The sequence below is a fragment of the Adiantum capillus-veneris genome, unplaced genomic scaffold (assembly GCF_014529385.1).
Source record: "Adiantum capillus-veneris isolate H3 unplaced genomic scaffold, ASM1452938v2 Hic_scaffold_493, whole genome shotgun sequence".
Taxonomy (NCBI): Eukaryota; Viridiplantae; Streptophyta; class Polypodiopsida; order Polypodiales; family Pteridaceae; genus Adiantum; species Adiantum capillus-veneris.
This window is the reverse complement of record NW_028221568.1, coordinates 5,839-11,676: the sequence shown is the minus strand read 5'-3', so window position 1 is coordinate 11,676 and position 5,838 is coordinate 5,839.

The window sequence follows — 5,838 nt, the reverse complement described above, 5'->3', positions numbered from 1 at the left end:
GCATAGTGAAAGAGAATGAATCATTGATTAGTATTGATCAAGTCTCATGAGCTAGGAGAAGCTCAAGGAATCCATAGCCACACACCTCAAGAGCTCTCACCAAAGAGTGCTCTCAACAAATGAGCTTGAGAACCCTAATTTTTTTTACACACTACCTTATATACCTAGGGTAAAAATATGCAAAATCCGGGCACCCAAGGCCTTTACGGCTCCACCACTTACTAGATCTGCAACCTAGGCATAGTAATTGACCTATTCTTTACAGCTTGGAACTCCCATTGAGCCCGTAACACATTAGAATTATTACAATGGCTTGAAATAAACCGGGAATTTACAATACGTGACCATTTTGGGAAAACGTGAAAAATGTGTAACTCCAATCTTTACTAATTCTTCACTTTGATCTTTGATGTGCATTCCTACTTCTTCAGTATTTAGCAGCTTTTGTTAACGGACCTTGACTCATTTAACAAGCATCTATGATGCCTTGGGTCTTGAAATCATAGAAGCTCATATCATAGGAGACCCATGGGATAGACAATATCAGGGCAAGGATAATGCTATTTACAGCTTAACTTGAGAAATAATTTGTCATGTTTCAAGAAGATACATAGAAAACTATGTAGAAGGTTTACAAATGCCAAACATCAACATTGCTACCCAAAGTGTAGCTTCACAATCTCAAAAGGTGAGACTAAATCAGAGCCAAATAGTTTTGAACTCTTACAATGAAGCAGGCTAAAGTGATCACCCTAAGAAGGGGGGAGCTGTAAATCCATCAAGCTCCTTTTATGTACCAAGAAATGCTACCCCAGTTAGAAGCCCTAAAGCCTCTAATCAACAATCCCCTTCAAGGTAGAAACCATTGAAAGATCATATGGTTGTTGGAAGTTTCCAATTGCATTAAGAAGAGAATGAGGGCTATGAGGGCCTCTTTATTTGGCAGTTTAAGGAAGTCAACCTTTAGTATTAAGAAAGTAGTCAAAAGACAACTTTTGAATTCAAACAAGAAAAACGGCTAGTTTATTTGAATTCAAAAATTTTCCCCAAAATGAAATTTAAAATCTAGCGAGTAAAACCATATCATGTAGCATATCTATGGAAAGAGCTCGATGCGTAGATTGCAGATCTACGATCTCCACTCATATCGGAGATCATATGTGGAGTTATGGAAGGCCGAAAATCCTAAAACTTTCCACCTCCTTTTTGGGAGAAAAGTGCATGCTTTGACCACTCTTACACATAGGTTTACACAAGGTCATGATCTTGCTGATATTCGTAACCATGCGCATCTTGATATGCATATGTGAGCTTGGTCACATGTAGCTGTTTGAACACTATGGACTTTGTCGGTTTTTGACTTTGATTTGTGGAGATCAGTTGAAACTTCTGTCCTTGATGAGCTTCATAGAGGAATTTATCTGCAGATTTTGATGAAATCTGGGTCCATTAGGAAGATAATGGGGTGTAGACGGGCCTCTTTATTTTCCATGAGCTTATGGAGGGGATTAACATTTTGACGAATAGGTGTACGCCCTCTATGGATGGTAAGAATGAAGTCAAAGACTATCTGAAGATGATGCAAAGCCTCAAGCTGCCAAAACAGGTACAAAATAGTCAAAGTCAATGGGAGCAAAAGTCCAGAAAGCTACACAAAGGTCACCACCAAAATCTCCTCCGAAGAGACAGATTCTTCCAGAAAGTACAATGGATCTATTAAGATCAAGATTTACTTAGATGCAAGTAGACAATGCTCAACAATCGCAGAAACTTGCAATATTACAACCAATGGAGTCAACATCAACAGAAGCACATGGTCAAAGCAAAGAGAATGTAGATAAAGCTCAGCAAAGGACACACAAGCACAACAACAAGCAGTCAATTCAAACACAAATCTTGAGACAATCAAGTGAAACATTGTTGGTGAAAAGGAAGAAAAGCTGTCAAGAGACATAAAGCTAGACAAGAACCTCATGTCCTTTCGCACTTGGAAAAGATGTGGCCAAGCACAACTGGAAGATTCTCCTGAATTTGTGTGCATATATGGAGACAAACGAGGGGAATGCTGGGGAATCATCTCTACCACCATTGAAAGTAAGTTCACAGATCATCATAGCTCAATGTCACATGACCACAACAAAAGATATGCCAGACCATATCATAATGGGAATGCAATAGCGCAGAAGATGTTAGAGATATAGAATGTAAACATGACGGAGTCATCAGAGACAACAAAGAATGAAGACCAAGAATGGCCACTCGTGGATGACAATACAAAGTTCTCATACACAGTTAAAATGGAGACTTATATCAAAGCAAATCCTATTGAAGATGATTCATCTCCATCAATCAAAACTTCAGAAGAGCTTAAAGAAAATCAGGCAATATCAAGTGCAGATCAAACAGAGCAAAGAGCAACCACGGAAGCTATTGAGCAAAGAATGCCATCAAAGCCAGAAGTTAAGAAGAACAGAGTTGCAGAAAACCAAGAAGCAATAGGAAGTCCAAAGATCCAAACATTGCCAGTCAACTCAGCTGATGTAAATCAGATTGGAAATCAGAGTCTCAAGTCACCCTCCACAGAGACACAATTAGATCATGTTATAGAATTGATATATTATTATTTATTGCAGCTGACAGGTAGAAAAGACTAGACCCAGCTTGGCCTATGCGAATGGATATGTATATCATGTACATTTTATTATTCAAGTGATCTTTTATGAGCTTTGGCCATTTATGACCGGCAGGCCAGTTTGTAACCAATTTGACCATTCAAGAAATCTATAAAACAAATACGTGCAAGAGGGAAATGGTCACTCTTGCACGGGGGGAGATTGCACCCAGTGTCTGTGTTGCTCTTCTTATCTCTCCCCTCTTCTCTCTCACCGTGCCGGCATAGCACTCCGCTCTAGGAGGTGCGCCTACACGTGTTCTTTCACTCTCTATCGCTCTCTATCTCTCTGTCCACGTATATCATCGATTATGTGCTCGTGGATGCGTGAGGTATGCAGATCTATCGCTTTATTGTCTGTGGTGTGTTATTTTACGTATTTTGCAGGCCTTCCACGCTCCCGACTGTAGCAGTGGTATCAGAGCCGAGGCTATGCTCCTAGACTGAACAATCTGAGAAGCAATAGCTAAGTGGTTTTTCTTTCTTATGTTTGCAGATTTTGCTAATTGCTTCACTTAATGTTGATTGCATGATACAATTAATGTTTTTTGGTCGAAATTTAAGAGAGTCCTTTCTTTATCACCATAATTTAGTGCTTGTTAATGTAAATATTGTGTTAATTAAACACAAAAAAAAAAACATGGATTAAACTAAAAATCATGTCGAGATGATTAGTGACGACAAAGAGGAGTAATACATAGCCTTTAGTAGGTCGATATTAAAGAGAGAAGAATCTTACTCGAGAGGGCTTAGCGACAGTTTACATTATAGGATTACGAGGCAACATTTTAAGCTTTTACAAAGGTTAAACGGCTTAGACAAGAATACCGGATCAGAAGATTAAGAATTCCAAGTGAACTTTTGATGTTGTGTTTAGACTTGAGCCCGGGATGATGAAGAGGAGAGAGTTATAATCATAATCGTTAGCAGGAATCAACGCATGCCTGTTGTGGAAAAACCCCATATGCGACTGCCTTGGTTGCCATTGCTCGAGGAAGAATAGAGGTGTTCACTCGTTGCAATTATTGGAGGTTGGCCTTACTAGAGTACCGCACAAGCCAAGCCTGGTAGTAGTCGTCAACAACCAGTGACCTCCGTAAGCTGCCATGCACGAACCTCATCCTTCCATTAGTGTGTGGAGCACTAAACCTACGGTTTGGAGTTGTCAAACTTCACCTCCCATTATTTTAGTTGGCTTGCACGCTTTAATATTATTTCACTAATGGCGTTTTGCAAGAATTGCATGCGCTACAGCCTCAGCGTGACCACTAATACCTGCAGTGCCACCACAAACTTTTCTCTCTCTCTCTCTTACTCTCTCCCTCGCAACTTTCCCCATGCAGCCACAGGTATCACTCTCAACCAACCGCTATCTTTCTTTGCCTGCTCTTAGTCAACCAGTGTTTCTTACACTCTCTCTCACCCAATCGAAGTTCGCACGCTCTTTCTCTCATTCTCAGGGCTCCTGTTCGGCCAGCCGCCATGCAGCCTCATAAAATGGTGGGTCTTGAGAGCATGGCAGTCATTATCAAATAGTGCCCCTACCCTTCGCATGGCCCCTTTCCCACCAACCCAACCAGTGTCTCACACACGCTATGCAGTTGTATTGCATTAACCACCACCCCAAATAGTTGTATTGCATTGTGGCACTCTTACTGTATTGGCTACTCAGCCCAGTTTTTTCTTTTACACTCTCTCTCTCTCTTACTTTCTCTATCATTGCTTCTTTCTCCTGCGGTTTTCCAGCCACATACGACGCTCATCAGTTGCACAAAGCATGCCCTCTCCCTCAAGCCGCCATGCAAGCTTGGAGCCGTAGAAGCATAGCCACACACGCCTATCTATTTCTCTTTCTGCTCTCCCTCTACCGCATTCTCATGCACAACCACCCCCCCCACAACAACTCTCGCTCGGTCACCCCCCCTCCGTGTACTTAGGTTTTGGCTTGGAAGGTGTTAATGACAGCTGGGATGACCAAACTCTTTGGGCCTGCTTTTGGAATACCTTGAAACTCCCATGCCCCAACCTCCTTAGGCCGGCCAGGGATCCACAGGAAGAGTGCAAGGCAGTACAGTTCATCTTGCTCTCTCTGAAGGAAAACTGCTGACACCTGTAACAATCATCGTTGATGAAACAGATTCCCTCATCCAATTGCCTTCTGCTTGCATCGATCTGTTATTCCATGTAACTAGAGGGATGAAATGTAAACCAAACAGATACAATACTTATGGTTTTCTCTCTCATTCATTAAAGCTCAATATCATAAGCGCGTGTAGCATGCACTGTGAGGTGGTCGTGACCATGAAGCGAGATCTACTCCAAGCAGACTTTCTCCTTTATCTCATGATCATGTGCTCACTTCAACAACATTTCGCCTGGATGCTATATTGTATTTACTACAACAGGAAGCATTGATGACGTTCTTCAGCGAGCAATGCACTACTTTCTTGCACAACACCCGATGCCATTTATCCTCAGTCATCAACAATGATGATGAAGATTTTATGTGTGTGATGTTTTCAGGTTTTTTTTTTCTTTTTTCATTTAAGTTTTTCAATTTACTTCATTTATTTTAGTACCCAAACATTGTTTTAGATCCACAAGGATTGTATCAGCTTGGACTCAGAGGAAATTTTGGCATTTTGAAGCCTATTAATATAACATTTCATTTAATTTCTTTCTCTATCTCTCTCTCCACATTGATGATGCATAACCAATTACCCTCTCTCTTACCTACACGCCCACAAGCTTTGTACAAGACCCAATATACTCGTGTAGGTTTACGATCAATGCAATTTGACCATTGAAAAGCCTTCTTGTCAATCATGTGTATCTGTTGCTAACGAAAGGTAGGAAAAATCTCTGGTAGATTGCCCCCATAAGGCAAGAAATCATGTTTCATTTGGTATCGCTTTGCAGATTACAATGAGACTTATCATGTCTCGTCTCGAGGGATACTCGACTTGTTATTCGGCTATCCGTGCTCACCCAGATCTAACAAAAATAATAATAAATAAATCTTATTAGTATGTCGTTGTTGTGATTTTGTTTTGTCTTTGCATACTCTCAAGCTGTAATATTCAAGATTTCCTAGTGAAAGTAGTCACAAATTGAACACCATTTTCTAGTCCTTGGTAAGTTCTAATTGTTTGTTCTAGTGAGTCTAT